Raw genomic sequence first — 24,022 nt, forward strand, 5'->3', positions numbered from 1 at the left:
TTCCTTCAACAAACGACTGTTCTAAAATTCTCTGACCCTGACGGGTGACGGGGTTTCCCAGCAAACCAATTTGCATGTAATAATATTCTGTAAATTCTACATTGCAAACAGAAGGAGATGGATCATTCCCATTTTAAAATTATGGGGTCTGAAGCAATGCCACCCAGGTTTTGTTGCACTACAGATTTTAGACATTGAATGTTTTACAAAGAAAACGACAGGACTTAGCACCACTTACTCTTAGCTTTATATGTAACTATGACTGTCAAATGAATTATTTTTATAATGTGTCAAAATGTCTTATTTTTTCTGCAATACCATGTATGCTTTCATGATTTTTTGCACTACAAAAATCGAATAAAGCTTGATTTGATTGAGTGTCCTCTGTTCCCATAATACATTTCTTACCTCATGGTAGAACTAAGCTGACAACGGATGATGTCTAGTTCAGCAGACATCCTCACCTCAAATATTATACACTCACTTATGTAGGTAGATTTTCAATAGACTCAGATCTCACATTGTGGCGAAGTGCGAAGATTTGATGTTTGTCGCCTACACTGGATTTGTGTTGTGCCTTTCAGCCAAGACATTTTATAATGTAAATTCCTGAAGATTCATCGTAGCAGCCCATACATCCATCACAAAACTACACAACTGGCATAAGTGCGACCCTCCTCCACACCAATTTCAATATGATATGTCCATTGGAATTTTGCTAGGGAGTTTTCATATCATTGAATTCCAACCCAGTTGTGTCAAGTACATTCAATATGACACTCTATACTATGTTTATGACCATTCAGGGCTCACTTGTAATTCATGTTCAGTCATCCTTTCACTAGCCACCATGGTGTGATCTGGTATGTGGTTAAATGCCATATCTAGTCATATTGTGATGCAGGACAACAGTGATGTAAAACACATACAACATACAGCAGTGATTAAAGGCACATTTCATGGGCATGAGCATCTAGGTACATTATTCTTGGGTTTACTTACCATGGCCCAGCATCTGCTCAATGTGTGGTCCCTGACCAGATGTCACAGCCAACCTTGTAGAAGTCACTGTGGGTCTAGGAATCTGGGAGGACATCTTTGGACCTACAATGATAAGTGTGCTTGCAACTTTACATTTCTGCTGCCACATGTGTTGCACTCAATTTCAGGCACAAAGGATGAGCACAAGCAGTGTGGGCCCTACGGTTGCAGAAGTGTGTTGCATTAATTATCATGAGTGATCACACATTCAACTTGAGCATGGTGGGGGATGGTTGGTACTTGAAATGATCATCAGATCCAAATGCGGGTGTTCTGGCCCGATAGCAGAGATTCCAGCCTGGAGGCGAAGACTCTGTCCCAGAGATGGAAATTCCGCTCTGGGTGTGGAAATAATGGCTCAAGTGTGGAAATTCTGGCCAGAGTGCGGACGTAAAGTTAGTAGTCGTATGATTTCTGTGAATACCATAAATCGTAATTGCCTTCTGTGAATATCAAAACTGGTAAGTTTAGGATTTTGTCTCAGATTAGTTCTGTGAATCAGCCCCTTACAGTGGATCTGCCTGAACCTGCAGTTGGTCAATTAGTAATAGCCAGGACCCTGTCAGTGCTTCCCTTAATGAGCTGTGAAAAGTGCTTCTAGAGCAGGAATACATGTTCAAGCCTTGTAACCAGAAGACCTCGAGTGGAAGAATGTGATTCTCTTAGCCCTTGAAGGACAGCTGGAGAGGTTTGTGGAACTTCATTAACTTGTGACGCCTGCCCATTTATTGTTCTGTGAAAAAGGATGCCTCAAGAAAGGATGCATTTTGTTGCTCAGAGCACCAATCATCAGTTTGGCACCAGGATAATGGAAGGGGGAGCTGGTCCCAAGAACAATTTGGTGATGGTGAAGAAGAGGGGACTACTCTTCCCCTAAACGCTCTCCTGGCTGGAATGCAAGCTCCCTTGGGAGGCAGTAACATTCTTCCATGTTGAAGTTGCGTCAGAATGGTGCACTGTGGAATAGTCTGCAATAAGGCAAACAGGATGTATCTTATCTGTTAGGGAGTGTCCTGGATTCCACCCCACCCAGTGGCTAGTGAAGCCTGGCGTCTCACTCCAACTCAGCAGAACAAGATCTGGACCTTAGGAAGAACAAAATGGTTCTGGACCATCAGTTTGAGACCTCTGCAGAGACCAGGAGCTTGGGACCTGCTCCCATGTGTACGAAAAACTAAGAAGTGGACCCCAAAGATAATTTGGCTGATCACCTGTGTGGCTACATTGACACAACAAACTACAAGAGACCTTTTCCTGTATTGTGTAACTAGCAATAGTGTCTAAACCTGAACATAACCCTGCTGGTGGTATCTTCTGGAGTCAGTCTAGCCCCTAAATGCTAACACAGAGGTCCTGGGAGCATTAAAAGTTATGTTAAGGTGCCCTATTTTCAGGGTACTTCATGCTTGTCTTGCTAGATGATTTTTAACTCCATAAAAATATGAGGGCCTGATAAAGTGTTCAGCAGACTGGTTACATCTTCATGAATGTGATGGATATCCAGTCCACTGTATTACAAGTGTATAATATCCAATGGCACTTGTAATAAGGCAGACGGGATATTCATCACGTTTGTGATGGAGTAACGTATCCACCAAACTCTTACTAAGGCCCTAAGGCCAAAGATAGTAATCTTGAGTGAAAAAAGGCTCAAAAAGTATTTGCCCAATGTGAGGAATTCAACTGCCCAAAATGTTTAACTTATCACTCTCTGAGCTTATCCAGCCAAAAGCAGTTACTTCAGCAGGACCTTATCCAGCAGCTATCTGGCTTTGAGAGGACTTGGATCCAGCCTGCAAGTGTGCCCCATTTCAGATTCTAAGGTAAAATCTTATACCGGGGACAATCCAGCTTGGTGTATCCCATGAATGCTCCATTGTCATTGGCCTGGAATCATACATAGTTAACAGTCATCAGTGAACAGTGACTACTGTTTGGCGCTTTACTTTTTCTTGTCACTTTTTCCTTATATATTTAAAAATGCATATCTCTGTTTTCCCATATTGAGTTTCTGCTGTTTTGGTGTCATTTTACTCATTTCGTTTTTGTGCTGTTTTTTAAATTGATTGTGGTATATTCATTGTGTTGTACTTTGACTTTCGAACTGATTAGGCACTGCTAAATATTTCAAAAATGTCTGTTAAGTTAAGTCTGTCTGCTCTGAGTTATAGCTACCAGTGCTTTGTACCCAGGTTTAACATCTTGAAACTTTATTGTACTTTAACAAGTTTGTGGCAGTATTCCATGTGGTGGACTCCCATCCATCCCAAATTAATAATCCACATCCTTTCACTAACAAAGCTGGAGCTATTAAATAGGACATTAGTAGTTTGGACATGAGCAAAATTGTTCAACATAATTTACAAGAGATAGAGGTCCAGGATACCTGAAACAGAGACTTCAGAAATACCATCAGTCCAGATCCTTGCGTTCTGACTCTCAGTTGCTTCTCCAAAGCCAGGATTGGCGGGCGAGCCTTTGCAGTAAGAACAGCCGCTCTCTGGAATGCTATGCCTTACCACCTGTGCAAAGCAGAATCAGAACCTACTTTTAGGAAGGTGTTGGAAACATGGCTGTTTGAATTGCCCTAGCATGTTCCTTCCCTCCCTTTCTTTACCACTTAGCCCCGATACACTGCCGTTGGTGGTAGCTAAGCGCTCTATAAATTGCTTGGTATGGTATGGTATGGTATAATTTAACACCTACAAATGACTAGACAACATGGGTATAATATAGCAGGTCTCCATTATCCATCAGGAGACAAAACTTGACCAACATCTTAGATCTATTACAGATGATTACATTAATTATTTTCAAGATGCCAATTGATGCACATATACCATCTTACCAGCTTCTACTCCACCAACAGAAAAGTTCAAGTCCCAAAAGTGCCTGCTCCTAATATAAAGCATCACCTGAAAAACACCAACCAGGTCAAAACCTGATTAGAGAACTGATAGCCCTCTTAAACCTAAACCAACATCAGATATACAGTTCCAAAAGCACTTAGACCTAAGGAAGCATTTGCCTGACAGCAAAATCATCCTTATCGTACTCCAAAACCCAGGATAGACTCCAACAGCATCTAAGAGACAGACTGAGTGGCCAAAATGGTTCATAGTGATACAATCTGCCTCCATGGTAAATCATTTCTCTAAGCCAGACATATGGGTTTGCACCAAAAATATGAGACCTTGGAAAAGCTCACAGACAGGGTCATAATGGGAAACATAAGGAAACGTCAAGACAAATCCATAAGGAAACGCAAAACTGCAGCAAATATTCTCATGTAGCAATATAAATATTGGGTAAATGTCAGTGAACTTGTGAAACCATGAGACAAATGCATGGACTAGGTAAAAATGTATTCCACAAACTGTCCACCTGGTTACATTTCTCTTTTACCACCCATTGTTTGATGCTGAAATGTTAAAAAGTGATGTCTTCTATCATATTCTTTACATTTCAGATTTCCTGATTGTTAAACATTCTCCATTCACAACATCTTATGATAAATGCATAGTTGAATTGAAACAACTATCCAGAACAGATGCATAAATCCTATGGGTAAGGGAGATAGTACTGATAATTGCCTTGATTTGCCAGGTTTGATGAAGTGTTGCTTAAATGACTTGCCAAAATATTTAGGATTGACGCCCAGTACTGTATCAGGTAATTATTTAGCAGGTATAATGTATAACATATTTTAAGATGCAAGGGATGATTCAATAGAGTATGCAAGTATGTATGCAGTTCTGTATTTACTTATGTATATCTATTTATACAGCATGACCCTAGACAAAAAGCAGTGGAGAACTGTACAGGTTCAAAAACAAACATAAAGGCAACCAGTGGAAGGGGAGGTAGCTCGGTTATGGACAGATAATGTATTGTGATGTGGTGTTCTTTAAATAAGTGAGCCTTCAACTCTTCCCTAAAATAGAGAATGTGTTGTGGTGATCCTGATGCATAGGGGGGTGATCTTCAAGATTCTGGGTGCATAGATAGAAAAGGCCTGTTACCTTATTCTTTTCTTGTTTACACATCTTAGTCTTCAGTCTGATGATGTTTTAGGAGTGGGTGTGCCAAGAACCAGCAGAGGTGGTGAGCTTGTCTGTAAAGTAAGTGGGTTTGCTGGTCATAATGGATTTGTAGATAATGCAGCTGGCATGGTATGGTTTGGCAAGGATGGTATGGGCTGGCAAGGATAACTAGTGGAGTTCCATCAGAATGGGGGAGATGTGATCATATTTCTTCAGGCCTGAAAGCGGTGTGCTATGGTTTATAGTATACCCTTGAGGGGTAGCAGTGTGAAGTGAACAAGACCATGGATCATGATGTTACCACCATTCAGATGCGTGAGTTTGAGGGCATGAACAGCTATTCTGAAGTTCTTTTCTGGAAGAAATGTTTTCACTTTCCTTAGAAGAGAGACAAGGTACGGGGCAAGATCGCCGCTACAGCGCTGTAGAGTGAAGTCGCACATCACTCTCTCTCCTGCTTAAAGATCAAGATGCTGGTATCCTGAACGTTGATATGCAGCTACATGGCGGATTGACCCACATTATTACAGGAGGAAATGGTGCTAGTGGAACAGAGTGCTGGCTTAAACAAGTGGTTCTATCAGTAGTGCAAGATTGGAGGAACTACTGGAGGAGTTTACTCAGAGCCGCTACAACAATCCGCGCAATGTCACAACGCACAAAGCAGGAGAAGGAGAAGGAGAAACCGCTGATTGCAACCGGGACGACTAAAGGTCCGGTATTACGAGACGGCTCAGGCCCAGGAGCCTCTGATGATGTTTTAGGAGTGGGTGTGCCAAGAACCAGCAGAGGTGGTGAGCTTGTCTGTAAAGTAAGTGGGTTTGCTGGTCATAATGGATTTGTAGATAATGCAGCTGTGATTATAGATGGTATGGGCTGGCAAGGATAACTAATGGAGTTCCATCAGAATGGGGGAGATGTGATCATATTTCTTCAGCCTGAAAGCGGTGTGCTATGATTTATAGTATACCCTTGAGGGGTAGCAGTGTGAAGTGAACAAGACCATGGATCATGATGTTACCACCATTCAGATGCGTGAGTTTGAGGGCATGAACAGCTATTCTGAAGTTCTTTTCTGGAAGAAGTGTTTTCACTTTCCTTAGAAGAGAGACAAGGTATGGGGCAAGATCGCCGCTACAGCGCTGTAGAGTGAAGTCGCACATCACTCTCTCTCCTGCTTAAAGATCAAGATGCTGGTATCCTGAACGTTGATATGCAGCTACATGGCGGATTGACCCACATTATTACAGGAGGAAATGGTGCTAGTGGAACACAGTGCTGGCTTAAACAAGTGGTTCTATCAGTAGTGCAAGATTGGAGGAACTACTGGAGGAGTTTACTCAGAGCCGCTACAACAATCCGCGCAATGTCACAACGCACAAAGCAGGAGAAGGAGAAGGAGAAACCGCTGATTGCAACCGGGACGACTAAAGGTCCGGTATTACGAGACGGCTCAGGCCCAGGAGGTATACCAAAGATGCCAGGTACGAACAAAAAACAGAACCCTGCATCCAGCGTACTATCGAAGGCGCAGCAGAAGAAAGCAGAGAGAGCCGAAAGGAAACCGGAGACAAGGTTGACCGTGACCGAAGTGAGCAAGGCACAAAAAGAAATACAGATACAGCAGGATGGCGCCTTATCCGGGAAAGAAACATACAGATCGCAACGAGCGAACCCCCCATCCCAACAAGGATACAATCACTATGAGGCAGCCTACCTTAACAGAGACCTTTTTCTGCCAAGATACTCCCCAACCCCCCGACTCTTGACGAGGAGACAGCCGGCGGCAAGATTCACCTACCCATGCTGAACGCGGAAGCAGAGGTAGCCGTCCTCGAGGACGCAAGCGTCACGGTTGCCGGGCAACCGGCAGAGACGTCCAATACCATCACTCAACTCGCGGAGAACACCGGTCCTACAGGAGAAGAGAGGACTTACCCACGGTGAGCGGGGGAGTGCAGGGGGGGCTGGGGAGGCTTTGGAGGAACTAGAAAGGCAGAATAATACACAAATGTTAGATGCCTTGCTGTCGGTCGAAGCAGGGCTGAATATTGACTACAGTCAAACCCAGGATATGAAATGGGGAAGCCTATTGAGTCTTGACTCTCAGCAAGAGCAAGAGCGGGCTGGGAGCAAGGGAACCAGAGGAGGCTCTTCCGAGTTCTATACTGTTAATGAAGGGTCGGACTCCACCGACATAAGCGACCAGGAGGGAGAAAGCTCCGTGGACGTTTCCACAGACTCTGATATGAGCAGAAGCTCCAGGGATAAAAGCACACAGAAGAAAAAGAAGCTTGTGGCAAGATGTAACAGAGGGGGGCCCCCGGGCAGTACGAACAAAAAACTATTGTGGGATTACTCAGCCCCCTCAGGGGTATACCAAGAAAGCGGTCATAAAGAAGGGGCAAGTGGAGGGCCGACACTAAGGCCTACACATCAGATTGGAACAATGGAGCTGATGTTTAGCACATTAAAGCAGATAGAGTCTGAGGCTAGGACGGAAAGTCAGAGAGCAAGGCGGGATACAAAAAAAATACAAGCATCACTCAGAAAGCTAAACAAAAAGTATGAAGAAGTTGAGGAGAGGGTTACCCAAGTGGAACAGCGTACTGGGAGATTGGAAGATGAGACAACGGATTGGCAGGAGTTCAAAACTGAGCAAGGAAAGATTGTGGAAGATCTCCAATGGAAGATTGAAGACTTTGAAAACCGCCAGAGGCGGAACAATGTGATACTCCTTGGCTTAGAAGAAGGGGTGGAAGGGCAAGATCCGAGAGGGTATGTCATTAAGCTCTTGAAGGGGGCTTTCCCGGAGTCCCAGTGGCAGTGGGAGACGGAAGTCCAGAGAGCCCATAGATTTCCACTGACAGTGAAGAAGAAACGAGGGGGCCAACAAGATGCACTACCTAGGGCAATGCTTGTGTTCCTAGGGAACTTCCTCGCAAGGCAGGAGATCATGGACAGAGTCAGGCCGGATTCTAGGAAAACATATAACGGTGTTAAGTTTTTTTCAAGGCCTGCCTTCTGTCACGTAACAGTTGAGAGAAGATGGAAGTTAAGGCAACTGATCACCCCTTTCCAGAAAGAAGGCGCGGAGGCATACCTTTTGTACCCAGCAAGATTAAAGATTATCAATGGGGGGATGACCAGGATGTTTTTTTCGGAAATCAAGGCAGGGGAATTCCTGGCGGAACTTACAGAACAGCATAGGGGGAGGAAAATAGAGGGAGAAGTCCAACCAAAACGCCATAGGGTACATATAGTTTTACCAGCGTAAAATGGAAAAGGTAGTAGGCATGGGTAGGAGAGAGAGGCGACACTACAGCGACATAGAGGCTACACATAGGTCATAATTGACCTATTTGTCCGTAGAAGGGGGGGTGGGATCCTAGAGGGAGGGGGGAGAACAGGGGGGAGCAGGGGAATAAGGATGAATGTTTGGTAAAAACAGCACGCAGGGAGGAACTACACAGACACAAGGTCTTCGGGGTTAAAGTATTGCACACAATGGGTGACGGGAGGAGCAACTGGCATATCAGAAAGGGAAGGCATAACAATTCTAGATGGCATTAAGGATCGACTCTATAAATATCTGCGTGCTAAATGATGGGGGGAAGAGGCAGAAAGTGGCTACTATGTTAAGATTGCTGAAATTAGACATAGTTTGTCTTCAAGAGACGCACATAGAGGGAAAAAACAAATATGTGTTAGATCAAATGGGCTTTGAGGTACTTGCATACACTAGACAAGAATCTAGGACAAGGGGGGGTGGCCATATTAGCTAAGAAGGGGGTTTTTAAAACTAAAAGAAAAAAAGAGGATCAATGGGGGAGATGGGTTATGATTGAGGGAGAATCAGCGGCAGGATGTTGTACTATTGTTTCTGTTTACGGCTCCACATATGATGATCCAGAGGTTTTTGAATTTTTAGACCAAGAGCTATCGTTGTGGCCGGAACCAATTATATGTTGTGGGGATTTTAATATTAACGGTTTGACGGGTTTGACGGGCTTGGGTATGACGGGAGGGGGGATATATGCGGGAAGGAAGAAGAAAGTTTATAAAGCTATATGTAATTTAGCGCAGCATAACGCACTAGTTGATGTGTGGGCTCAGAAAAACCACCTGGGACGGGGAGCACATATTATTCGGCGCCACACAGGATGGTGGCTAGATTGGATTACTTTCTGATATCTAGTTCTTTGTTAGGTGCTAGTCGGCTGGAGAGGCTCCCTAAGATTTTATTGGATCATAATCCGCTCGTATTAACTCTCCCACAGGTTACTAGGGGGGAAAGAAAGCCTTATACCTGGACTTTTGAAAGAGGGCTTTTAAAAGAAGAAAAGTATGTGAAGAGAATGCGTATCTGGATCAGACAATTCTGGGAGTCTAATAGAGGCTCAACCTCAGCTGGTGTTGTCTGGGACGCCTTTAAGGCTGGTATCATGGGGGAAACCCTATGCTACACGCTTCAAAGGACTAAGAGGGAGAAAGCCGAAATGGCTAAAAAGATAAGGGACCTAGCAGAATTAGAAGACCGCCTAATTTTAGCCATCTCCAATCAAGACCCATTAGAAGATTTATTATTAAATATAGAGTTGAATAAAGCAGAGGCTGGGGAGAGCATAGTCAGGAGAACGGCAGCTAACTACCTAGCCAAAAGGGAGAAATGCTACGAGTACAACGAGAGAATAGGCCATCTCCTAGCAATCCGGACTAGACAAAATATAGCGGCAGGGGAAATAAAGGAAATAAATAATGGGGCGGGAGTTGTAGTAAATAAGGTAGCAGATGTACAGGAGTTTTTTTTCAAATTCTACGTCACGCTTTACGAACAGACCCTTAGTAGCACAAAACTGGAAATTATGGAGTATTTGAAGGACATACCACACGTAGTGTGACAGGGCGAAGAGAAGGAAAAGTTAGATCTCATATTTACAGCACATGAAATACAGGAAGCAGTGAAAAACCTTCCCTCAGGGAAAGCCACTGGCCCAGACCAAATCCCTGCAGAATTTTATAAAACCTTTTGGGATACATTGGGGAAGGATATGTATGTGACTCTCATCCAGGCACAGACAGGAAAATCAGTTCCACATTCATGGGCAGGGGCGGATATCATTGTGATACTTAAAAAGAACAAACCCCCGTTAGAACCATGGTCCTATAGACCGATAACGCTTATGAACGCAGATGCAAAAATCTACTCGAAAACACTGGCACAAAGATTAAGCAGGGTTATAGAGCACTTAGTTAGCACATCACAGCACGGGTTTATCCCAGGGAAGGGGACCACACAGCACACGAGGCAAATGATCACTATTTTGGATGCTATGGGGGTTGCAGGGGACCCTGTCGCGGCTGTATTCCTGGACACGGAGAAGGCCTTCGACAGGGTCTCCTGGAACTACCTGTGGGAGGTAATGGAGTGGTTTGGTATTGGCAATGGCTATATTAGGGCAATTCAGGCATTATACTTAGACCCTACTGCTAGAATAAGAATTAATAAAGGCTACACTGAGGCAGTGCAGATTAAACACGGGACAAGACAGGGATGCCCAGCATCACCGCTTCTGTTCGCCCTGTATATTGACCCTATTTTGCGTAGATTTGAAAAGAACTTTATGATCTCTCCAGTTAAACTACATGGTAAAAGTTACAAAGTATTCGCGTATGCAGACGACGTGGCCATCATTACAAACAACCCAGAAAGGGCTCTCCAGGAGATAGAGAAGGAGGCATTATGCTTTGGAGCAATTTCAGGATATCGGATTAATAGAGAGAAAACGCAAATAGTTCAGAACAGCGTTATGACATACAAGACACCAGAGTGGTAGATGAAGCAACATACCTGGGAATAAAAGTCACTGCAGATCTAGACAGTCTAGTAGAGCTTAATATGAGACCCTTACTAAATAAAGTAAAAGAAAATACCGAAAGGATACATAAACTACACCTGACCGTGATGGGACGCATAAATGTGGTTAAAATGATCACATTCCCAAAGTTTTTGTATTTATTTGGAGCCATTCAATTGTTCTTTGACCATTCATGGTTCAACAAAATAGAAGCAATAGTAAACAAATTTATTTGGGCACAGGGTAAGACCAGGAGAGCCTATCGACACCTTACACTTCCAAGGGAAAAGGGGGGCTGGGGGGCACCTGATTTTAGGCTCTATTACTGGGCTGTAGCTACGCAGTATTCCCAGGGGCTAATCGGGAGCGGGGGAACAGAGCAAGGGGACGTCACACCTGGATTCACTAATGTATATACTGCACTGCTGGGTGACGGGGCTAAGAACGGGCTTCTGAACACAATCGATTTTAGCTACTTCAAACACACAAGATTCAAGACGTTACGAGCTGCGTATAACATCTGGAGGTCGATATCAAAAAAACTGGGCCTAGGCAGGTACAACAGTTATACACGCCTGTATACTAATCCTTCTTTACCTGGAGATATTTTTAGGGACTCGGTTATGAAGGACTGGGACATCAAAGGGATTAAGAAGCTTGGGAATCTCATGGACCAACAGGGGGGAATCCTGCAGTTTCAGGAGCTCCAAATAAAATTTAAGGTAGCGAGTAATAGCTTCTTTAAATATCTTCAAATAAGAAGCTATCTATTAAATAAGCAGAGGGGTGCACAGGGCTTCGGTACATGTTGCATAATGGATTACATAGAGCGCTGCACTCACTGCACAATCCGGCAGTTATACGCAGAACTGTATGTATACAAAAGCGATGAAAGGGCTAAATTTGAAACGAAGTGGGTCGAAAAAGTGGGATTACAGCCAGAGGGATTTCAGATGTCCTTAGACTTGGGCTGTACAGTGTTATGCTCAGCAACTCTTCAGTCACAGCATTATAAGACCCTGTACTCACTATACTACACCCCTGCTAGGATTGCACAATGGGGAGGTAACACGGGAATAACTTGCCCGCGCTGCGACTCAACGAATGCAGACATTTTTCACAAGTTCTCACAATGCCCACAATTGTATTCCTTAAAAAATGATATTGAGAATTTTATTGATGGATCACTGGGTCTAAAAATTAAGCTTTCAGATGAGTTATTATTGCTGGGGGTGCTGGTAGGGACAGTCGATATCCCTACGGAGTTTATGTTTATGGTAACTGCAGTGTTTCGAATATGTATAGCAACATCATGGCTTTACAGGGTACCACCAACCTTCCAAACTTGGATTGCTAGGCTACTGTCAACTTATAATTTGGAAAAAGCAATATATGATAGAAAGGGACAAAGAGCTTGAATTCTGGGCAGGAAGATATGGCAACCTATAGCAGACTGGAAAAATGTGTTGACTAACCGGCAGGAGACCACTGGCGCTATTGTCAATACACCTGACGTATGGACTTGAAAAAATTGAATTATTTTCTATTTGTGCAATGAACTAACTTGTATTAACTTGTAAATTTCTGTGTCATAACTATAATGATATAATTTGCATAAGTGTGCTGTAACATTTATTGGATTTCTTGGGAAAAATTACATAAAACATTTTTGCTTATAAAAATAATAAAAAAAAAATAAAAAAAAAGAAGAGAGACAAGGTACCAGGTCATCTTTATTTGTTTGCCCATGTGCTCTTTCGGGTTAAGGTTAGTGTCCCTGATGAATCCAAGTGAGATTGTATTTAGTAACAGTTAAACTTCAAAGCTGTCAAGGTTCATGTCATTAAACCAGGTTTGCACTGTTTTCTGTCTATTGTTTTTGGAAAATAGCATGAATTCTGTCTTGGCTGGGTTGAGCTTAAGGTTGGTGCTGGACATTCAGATGTGGAAGGAATGAAGGTGGTGTTTGAGGCGTTGGATGTCTGAAGCAGAGGAGACTTTCAAATAAAGAAACAAAGTTTTAAACACAGATTGGCTTTTATTTCAGTTGACAGGAGAAAATATTTGAAGACATGCAGAGTTCAACTTGCTGGTTAGACACATTCATTTTTAGGTTCAACCCTTCCAACTCTTCTCTGGGTTTTGGATAATGATGCATTAGGGAAAAGATACATCAATAAGAAGTTAATAGGTCAAATGAGCTGATGTTTAATCATTTTAAAAAAGAAATATTTGCAGTATTGATAAATAGTATCTGAGCTGTTTTGCAGTAATTCAATGTGACCATCTTTTGGTAGGTACTGAAAACCTCCGTTGCCTGGTTTCAGCCTTCTCTTGGCCCTGAACGCCTTTATGGTCCTCTGAACAGTTTTCACAAGGATTCTAATATCTCTTTCAGATTGGATATTGTTCTCATCTGTCTTTGATTTGCACTGACACCAACTAGATCAAGTTGCAAACCGCCCCAAGAAACTTTTTGAATTGGTCAAACAGCAATCAGTGGCTGGCCCAAACCACTTGGATTCCAGAGTCATCCCACCTTCTTGAGATGATCTTGTTGCTTTATTAAATGAGAAATCAAGACTCATCACCATTGAACTCGCCTCTAAGAACACTCTATTCCCATCGCTTCATCTCTTAGAAAAGCGCAAACCTATCAGTCTTATCACCAAGAACAATGCGTCATGGGGCATCTTTACCCCATTCAGTGAAAAAGACATCAGCAAGATTGTTCAGAATATCAATCCATCTAACCACTTCATTGCCCCCGGCCATCTTCAAAGAAATTAAGAATGTACTCATCCCCACCTGGACAGGGATTGTTAACGCCTCTCTAGCACAAGGTACGATCCCAGACTACCTAAAAGCAGCTCAGGTGTCACCTATACTAAAAAACCTAACGCAGATAAAACTGACCTCAATATTTTCCGCCCTATCTCCAACATCCCTACACTAGTCAAACTACTTGAGAAATGCATACATTCCCAACTTTTTGCTCACATAGAGAATTTCCAACTAATAGACCAACATCAGTCCGGTTTTTGGAAGGGGCACAGTACCGAATCGACTCTCACGCATGTTATGGATGACACTTTAAACATGCTTGACCAAAATGATTTCTGCCTCCTAATCCTCCTTGACTTTCCCTCCACATTTGACACTGTTAATCACAACAACCTCCTATCTATTCTGAAGAACAGGATGGGTTTCTTGGGTCTGGTGTTACAATGGGTGTCCTCCTTCCTCCACAACAGATCACAAAGAGTTAAGGCAAACCACTCTCTCTCCCAGCCCTCTCCAGTACTCAGGGGTGTCCTCCACGGGTCCACCCTATCTCCTATCCTCTTCACATTTCTTGGAACCTTTAGCGAAATCACTAATTTCCACGAACATTCTCTACCATATGTACGCGGATAACACACAACTTTATTTGAAAATCTCATCCCCGGATAACATCATCTCACTCAACACTACCCTTCAGGCCACTTAAATAGGTTAACTGAGAAACCTCTACTACTCAAAACTGAGATCCTTCTCATCTCTCCACCAAACCACATCCCCAAGCTAGACCTTTGGCTGAATCACCTCACAACCTTCAACTGCACCCCTCATCAGTGATCAGCCAAATCTCTTGGAATCACGCTGGACAAGCACCTGAATATGAAAAATCATATCAGCAATGTGTGTAAGGGGGCTAACACCTGATGAGTACCCTGAGAAACATCAAACCATTCCTGCCACAAAAGGATTTCAAGCAGGTGGTCCAAGCGCTGGTCTTGCCGAGACTCTACGCTTTGAGACCTTCCCAAATACACCCTGGCTCCACTAAGGGCTTCACTGAATGCTGCGGCCAGACTGGTCACAGGTGTCAAACGAAATGAGCACAAATCCCCAGTCCTAAAATCTCACAAATAGTTACCCTACGAAGCTCAAATTCAGTTAAAGATTGCCGCTCTGATGCACAAAGCCCTGCATTTCAAAACTCCCAGGTACCTAGCGAAAAAGCTTTAATTATCCTGTGGCGGGAGAGCCTCAAGAAGCGCTATCACTTTCCTCCTGAAACCCCTCATCCTAAGCTAAAAGAGAACTTGTCAGCGAGCCTTCTCTGGCATGGCCCCAAAGATATGGAACTCTCTTCCACCGGAAGTACGCAGAATTTTCTTAACAACTGCTTTCAAACTGGAAGCCAAGAGATTCCTAATGGACAAATTCCTACCTTAACCTGGGCTAGGTCCATTGGCTCGAAATCATTGATCCAACAACTACTGTTCCATCATGTGATGCTGCTCTTCTTTACTGCATTGTGTGCCCCCCACGTAGCCTGCTATATACCTGTTTTATGTGTTACTCTCCTTTGTGTCATTTGCCTATGAATCATGCGATTATTCTTGCAGTGTATTCTTATTTGATGTAGATATTGGGTTTTTGTCATTCCTTCCACCCTTTTGTAAAGCCCTCTGATAACCTTCGGGTTCTTGTTCGTGCTATATAAAACTTTGTAAATAAGAATACACTAAATACTGGTGCTCAAGGTGCCAGCTGGTTCACTGCAAGTCAGCCGGATGACTATAGCACAATTTTTTCAGATTCTATGGAGTTTATTTTTTTATTTTGAGTGTGACAAGTGCATGCAGTTTCCGAGGCCTGTGGAGCTCCTTTCAAAGTTGCTGCAAACACCTTGGCCCTAATGCTATTGTAATATGCAAATAATACAGCATGTTGGGGTTTCAAGCTATTGAGTGGGATGAGGGAGCAGATTTAAGAGGTAGCAGGAAATATATGAGTGATTTGACCAAGACAGAGGTATCACAAGCATTTCTAAGGCTATATCTTGTGAGTAAAGACTGCATCAGATATGTTGGTCGTTGTGTTAATTGGACCGCATACTTCCTGACTGAAACTCAAGGCCTGCACCTGGTTTAAAAGGACATATGCATGCCTTGACTCATGTTTGTCAATCCTTGACTCTGCAAATTCACCTCAAGACGCATACTCTAGCAGGAGGGAGACTGTTGATGTATTGGGCTCCTGCGTGTCATCCATTATTTGCCAAAGATTCAAGTATATAAAAGTCTATAAATGGGAAAATCTCTTTTGTATTTTTTAAACAGAAATTTGTATTGCTGGCCTTGTATTCCCTCACCCCCCCCCCCCCCGCAACCCCCTCCCCCACTATAGCTCGTGGTAAACTTTGAATGATGGGCGTAGACAAACGTTCTGCTTCTGAGATAAATATTTGGGCGAAGCACAGTATACAGATAGGCAGCTATCAATACCCATGCAGATATTCTACAACAGGCCATAATTCCATTTTTTGTAAATGGTCACCTGGAAAGTTTTTGCTGATGATGAAGCTATTTCGATGAAGGTGCTTCCATTTATCAGCCATCTGCACATCTTCCCTGAGTAAAGGTGAAATGAATTTCAAAGCAAAGAGCTTACCAATTAGCATAGCATTCTACAGCAAGTCGTACTTTATCCAGTCTGTAAGCTGCAAAGACAAATTGAGCTGACAGAATGCCAGGAAGTAATGTCGTTGAATTGTCCAAAAATATGTATTAGATTCTGTGGCATTCTTTTCTTGAAACATCATAAAATTCTGAACAGCAAGCGATATAAATATGCATATATTATCATGCACAAGGTGTTGATATCGCCTATTTTTACAGCATTTATTTTATTGGTGTCAAAGACCCGTCCCTTGTATACATCAATGTCTGAAAAATGAAAATAGGTGACAACAGTTTATGGACAGTATTTAAATGTTTTTGAGATAGTAAACATCCAGCAAAACAATAAATACAGTTGTGCAATCAGGCAAGATGCTATAATGTGAATAATCTGAGACATGTGAAAACATCTTTTTGCTATACAATATGGGAGTTCATTTTGGTACCATAACATCATATTATAATTTTAATATTACAGGCACATTCTGCCATCAGAACGGACCTGACATGAGGGAACCACTTCACTAGTCATTTCTAATAATATAGTACACGCTGCTAGTGACATAAAGTAAGCCCATTCCAACTTACTTCACATATAAGGCCGCTACAGCACACATCTAATGCCAGTTTACTATGCATCTCAGTTTACCAAATGCCAGGGCTATATAAAGTGATATTACACACCCTTTCACATTAATGACATCACAGGAAGTGACATATGAATGTTGGCCCTGAATCTTCCCAGGAAGTGATGTCATATGGCCTTAAACAGTTGACATCTCAGCAACTGGCACTGCTACAGTTCCATAATCACTAAGGGCCTAATTTATGGGGCAATGCGTCACTTTTACGCCGCCGGTGCGTTACTTTTTGTGACGCACCAGCAGCGTAAAAAATGTGCCTTGTTGCACCCTATTTACAAAGTGACACATCTAGGTAGATGCGTCACTTTGTAAACCCCTGCGCCACATTATACTTGCGCCAGGTATAATGTATGCAGGGGGGCGTTCCGGCGCAAGAAAGGGTCGTAGAAGTGACGCAGTGAAATCTATAACATTTCACTGCAGTACTTCTAGGACACCAATGCGTCAATATCTTACGCCTGCCTCACAGCAGGCGTAAGACTGACGCAGGCCCTTTCACATGGGCTTGCCCCATGTGAAAGGACACATTGCTGGAGTTGCGTCACTTTTGTGACACACTCCAGCAATGCGTCACTATTGCGCCATACAGATACGTCAGAAATACTGACCTATTTGTAACTCCTTGCGACATGATGCGTCATACAATAAATATGACGCATCAATCATGTCGCAAGGAGGGCGCACTGAGAAGTGACGGATCACTGCTTTATAAGTATTAATTGATATAGACCATATATTGAATATGAACTATGTTATACGCTTAAATTATTCCTTATTTTTAATACATTTTGATTTATGATTTCCAAGGCAGTATCACTCGTGCAAAGCACAGTGATGAACGTTTTATTGAAATACATACTTTTTTTTATATATTCTCAATAACAAAAATGGCAACAAATTGTGTTTGCAATTTTACCTGATTTGTTTTGTAATCAGAGGAGTACACATTGTATGGCTACATTTATTGTATTTATATAACCTATAGTGTAATGTCTTAGTCAAAGTCTCATCCCCAGTGTAAGCTACAGAAGGTAGAGAGTGCTCATCAAGTGCACCTACTGTTTACCTTCTGTTCTAAAAACGGTGGCTGATGATCTTCCAAACTGCTGATGCATAATGCTTGCCCTGAGTGAGCAAACGGAGTGAGCCAGACCTCTTCTAAGGAGACTTTGTGTGTTGGGGGTGTTCCAACCCAAAAGAAAAGTTCAATAAAATCGGGTAAAATAATGCATATTAGACCAAAATTCCGGAAGAATTTCCTAATAAGATGTAGGCTTTAAATTGGCAATCATTAAATATTCAAGTACTCTCAAGCTGTGCTTATCCAATAAAACCGTACTCCCCTATGTTGACCCCATTTTGTGCTATTGCTGACCCCATTAGTAAAAAAATATCTCCATTGTGCCAGGTGTATTACAGTGTCCTTATATAGACATATTTCGAGTGCCAGAATTTTGATCCTGGATCTGTCCATATATCCTTTATTTATTTTTTATAAATATATTTTTTTTTCATCATCAGTATTTCATCAATCATTACAAAAAGAGAAAATCCATACAGTATTATACAGGATTAGTTTACACCAAAGGAAAACGTCAAAGAGAAAGTAATGGAAAAATAAGATAGAAAACAAGCGCGATCAAACCATCTAAGGGCAGTATTTTCAGCAGGCCAACCCAAAGATGCATAATCCAATTAATTTTTGACATTACGCCGGCCCGCCCACTCGATAAAAAGTAAAAGAGCAGAATAAAATCATAGAAGAGGCAGTTTTTATATGATATACAACCGTAACCAAGAATTATGACCAAGGTTGCTCCAATCTTAGGATTCTTATACAGAGCCTGTATGTATGGCTCTTATACACCCCTTACCAATATTTACTTTCTCCAGTGGCGACCAGAGGAAGCCCCACGAAACCCTATCAAACGCCTTCTCCGCGTCCAGCAGAATAAGCGCCATAGCGTCTTGTGTGACAGAAGTGCTGTTGAACAGGGCGCAGACTCTCCTGATGTGTTCTGCTCCTCCCCTACCCGGAATAAATCCATGCTGACAGATCAATATCACTTTCCCTATAAATGTACTAAGAAGATTAGCTAAGATTTTTGAGTAGATCTTTGCGTCACTATTCATTAGGCTGATTGGCCTGTATGATCCAGGATCGCTAGGGTGTTTGCCTTTCTTAAAAAAAATATTCATGGTAGCTTCTCCCCGTGACTGCAAAGATATTAATCCATTCTGAACCTGGCGCATTGTACAACATAAAACTTTGCTCAATGTTGAAAAAAAAGTTTTAGAACATTATAGCGGGATAAAATCAGGGCCTACCACCTTGCCTGACGGCAAATCTGCAATAGCTCTCTGGATTTCTTCATCTGAAAAGTTAATTTCCAAGGCTGTAGAATCCAACGGAAAAGTTAGTTTCCAAGGCTGTAGAATCTTCTATAGAAAAAACCTTGGAGGGTACTAGCTCCTGATAATCCCTTATATCTTTAGGATCCCTAGCCGTGTCCTCGCCTAATAGGTTGTGATAAAACCCATGAAATGCTTTGCAATTGTCCTTAGGGGAGGTAACACCGGTCCCATCTGGTGTTTTGATCTCCGTGATGTCCCCCCTGGTAGCTATCTGTCTGGACCTTACTTCCAAGATGTGCCCCACTGGCTCGCTAAATTCATGGTGGGTTTTGTTTCCATGCCAACAATTTACCTGCTGCTTTAGTAGCCATGATATCCCCTGTGGCAACCTTTGCTAGTCCCAGCTTCTGTAAAATCTCCTCAATATTAAGGCTGGAATTGATTGCTCTTACCAGCTCCTCCTCTAGGTCCGCAATTAATCATCGTATGGCCTCCCTCTCCAAATTTTTCCGTCTTATTCCGTCTCAAAGAATAGCTCATTGTTTCCCCCCTAATGCCTGCCTTAAGAGCGCACCAAACTAGCCCGAGCTCAGGGCTCCCCCAATCAACCTCAAGAAATTCTTTAAGCCAGTTATTCATATGTTCAACATATTTTACATCCTGTAGTAAGGTTCGCTCAAACGTTCAACTTGCTACTTGTGTAGCCACTGCAGAAATTTGAATCTCTAAGACCAGGGGTTTATGATCGGGTAACAGTCGTGGTAATTTTAGGATTTTGCAAAGGGAGAGAATAGAGGAGGTAGTTAAAAAATATTCTAGATGAGCCACGGCCCTGTGAGGTGCTGAATAATATGTGTTGCCCATCACCGAGGGATTTGAATGCTCCCATACATCCGTAAGCCCTTTATCCTCCATTATTTGGATTAAGGCTATGTGGCATTTTTATTTTACGGCCTTCAAATTTAACCGGGTCCCCTTTCCACAACCCATTTAAGCCATTAATATTAAGATCCCCACACACAATAATCGGGAGCGGCAAATTAGCCAGTTGCATATTAATATAATTAAACATCTCGGCATCATCCACCGTAGGTCCATAGACTGAGCAAAGCGTGAAAGTAAATCCTTGCATTTGGCACACCACAATTATCCAACGACCATACTTATTGGTTAAGCATTTTTTAACTGTTATCCCACTTCTTTTGGCGAGTATTGCAAACCCCGAGTCCTAGTCCTTTGCGAGGTGCACGCTATTAGATGGAATCCCAACTGATCTAAGAGAGACTTTCGCGCCCCCTCAATATGCGTCTCCGCTAAACAAATTATATCAGTCCGCAGGGTCTTGAGATAATCTGCTACCATCCTTCTTTTAGCGGCATCATTTAACCCACATACGTTAACAGTTGCTTTTCGCATAGTACATATAATTTATCATACTGCCTATAGCCATACAATTCGTATATTGCTCCTGCTCCCTTTTATTTGATTTTCTGGATTCCAAAATTACTTTCTTTACTAGATGGTGAATGTTTTCCCCTGTTTACCCCTCCCAAACCACCCCCTCTTGACTCCCCTGCCCTCCCTGTCCCCAGCCCCAAACCCCACCCTCCTTCCACCACCTATGCTCTGAAGCCAGCAGACCTAAGGTCTCTGTGATGGAGCCTGAAAGTCTACCCCCCCTGCTGCACTCCTGTCTATTTCCTGAGTGCCCAGCATTTCCTCAATATCATGCCTTTGGCTATTCCTATAGGATTCCACATGTCCCCCCCTTCTCACGCCCACCAGGACTTTTACCATTAGCTATCATTTGGTCTTTTCCTATTTTAATTTACAATCTTGTTTTAAACAGTGCCTCCCAAGTGAATCATGTAGCCCAACTAAACCAACTCCGTGATTCACACATTGAGTGCCTATTTAGCCTACAGTTTAGAGTTTCAAAGAGTCCATATATACTTTAGCTTGAACCTCTAAGGTAAAAACTCTGGATGTATTCTTATAAAGGATCTTTAGTCTTGCCGGGTTCATCAGATATCAGTAAGGGCGGTATTAGAAAGGGTGGTGGCAGCACTCGTGAAGACCCGCTTGTGCATTTTTGGGACAGATTGCGACTTGGTAGCAGCGTGCAGCTCCTCCTCTGCCTCCCATTTTTTATCCAGTGTTTTATCACTGTTTTAGTTTGAACTTTGCAGCGCTCTGCATATTTTTTTTAAAAATCAAGTACTTGCCTTATTTTAGGGCCTGATTTAATCCGGGTTGCATTGCGGGTGATCTAATACCTGCCTCCTCCCTTGGGTGTGCCTCCCTGCCCCGGTCCATCACGGCTGGCGTGCCGCTTGTTGTGGAGGGTAGGCGCCATCTTTGGTGAGGGCCTGGATCCCGGCGGTGCCGCTTGCCTGCGGTCTACCTGGGGGTGGGGCTAATTAATAAATTGCAATGGCCAGCCGGACGCGCAGTGGACGCGACGGAGGCGCGCCAAAGGTGTGCCTAAGGTAAGCCCATCTGCGCCCGTCCGCGGCCGGCCGGGGCCAGGGGCCTGTCACCTTGCCCAACCTGTCATTTATTCTGCCTCCGACTTGACTCGCCTGCATGCCTATTGGCCCCTTTGCCCCACCATCCCTCCCAGACTAGATTCTCTGGGACTTCTTTGCTCCTGCAATTCTTTCCCTGAGCTCAATCTCCCTCTGGCTACAGCTCACACCCCCGTTACCCAGCGATTCGCTGCTACTTTACTCCCTCTCAACAAGGGACCCACTATCTCTAAATTTTCATTGAGCTATTTAAACACTCGCTCTCTGGTTAAGCACCAGCTAGAGATTTTTCAGCTCCTAGACTCCGAGCAACCTGATATCTTACTTATCAGCGAAACCTGGCTGAACGAAGAGTCCTTCCCGGATATCCTAGCAGCAGCCCCGTCAGGCTAATACATCCTTCAAGCTAATAGAGCCTCAGGCAAGCAGGGTGGTGGGGTTGCAGCTTTTATCAAACATCCTATTAGGTTCTCTGCTCTAGAAGCGACCAATATCCCCCTGGTCGATTGTCTCATTCTTAGGCTGGAATCTCCTGTGGCCCCCCTCATGTGTGTTCTGGTATATCGGCCCCATCAGTATATGCCCAACTTTCCATCTTTATTCAGCGACATGCTATCCCAACTGGTCATTAACAACTCCAAAATTCTGATTATTGGAGATTTCAATTACTGGCCCTCGGATGCTAGAGAAAGTGTTTGCTCCTCCACTTTCTCTGACTCCCTGACCGGCATGAACTGCTCCCAACACATTCACTCAGCCACACATATTAAGGGTCACATTCTCGACCAGGTTTGGACCTCCAACTTGGAGATTTCTTGTCCCCTCATTCTTCCATGTCCCTGGTCGGATCACTCCATTATTACTTTTACCTTTACTATCACTTCCCACGCCAGTTGTATCCTGGAGGGCAATCTCTCAGCCAGAAATTGGAATAGGGTCGATCTCGGAGAACTTGTTACTCTTCTCAGAGCCTCTTCCCCCCCCTCGGGGTGTGACTCCCTAGGCATCTGATTTGCGGTGTTGGCTCGAATCAGCTAGTGATATCGTGGCACCCCTCAAACAAATTAGGTTAAAACGTCTCCACGGGGCACAAAGATGGTTCTCAGTGGAGCTAAAAGAGCAGAAACTCAAACTTAGACGGGAAGAGCGTTGCTGGCGGCGTGATTACGCACCCGACAAGAAGCTGGCATTTATATCTTTGCTCAAGGAATATAAGCTAGCCATCTTTCAAGCCAAAACTTCTTTCTTTTCAAAAAAGATTTTGGACTCTGCCTCTAAGGCAAAAGACATTTTTTCCATTGTAAATGAGCTCTCTCACCCAGACAGGATCACCCTTAAACCCCTCCCCTCCCAGGCACTCTGTCACTCTTTGAACTTGTTATTTATCAATAAAATTTTTAAAATCAAAAAGAGCATCTCTTGCATCCTTTCCCCTGCCCCTTCCACCCTTGTGGCCATTCCTGCTAACCAGCGAATCACTCAGATACCTCTAATTTCAGAGGTGGAGTTTTTAGCATTGTTAAACAAGGTGGCCTCTGGCTCCCCCACTGATTGCTGTCCCCCTCATGACTTGCACGAGGCGTTCACTGCCTGCCCCACCCCCCCTATGATGCTCCTCAATAATTCTCTTAAAGATGGCCTGGTCCCCAGCTTGTTTAAAACTGCCGAAGTGGTGCCCATTCTCAAGAAGCCCAATGCTGATCCTTCGCTTAAGAGCAACTTCCGCCCTATTTCTTTGCTCCCCTACCTCAGTAAAGTTCTCGAGGCCCATGTCACCTCCGCCTTGAGTTCCTTTATTGAGTGTACGCAGTTCCTCGATCCCCAACAGGCCGGCTTCAGACCCGCCAATTCCACCGAGTCGGTCATTCTCTCGGTGATGGAAGAGTTGCGGAGGGGTGCGGACCTTAATATCAGCCAGTCCTTGGTACTCCTGGATTTATCGGCGGCCTTCGACACGGTCGACCATGACATTCTGGTCGACCGTGTCGAGGAGGCCGGCATCCAGGGAGCGGCCCTTTATTGGGTCCGCTCATTCCTAAGCAACCGTCACCAGGCTGTCCGCCTCTCCCAGTACACCGCTGATAAGGTCAGGCTGACATGTGG

Source organism: Lissotriton helveticus, chromosome 10, assembly GCF_964261635.1.
Source record: "Lissotriton helveticus chromosome 10, aLisHel1.1, whole genome shotgun sequence".
NCBI classification, from domain to species: domain Eukaryota; kingdom Metazoa; phylum Chordata; class Amphibia; order Caudata; family Salamandridae; genus Lissotriton; species Lissotriton helveticus.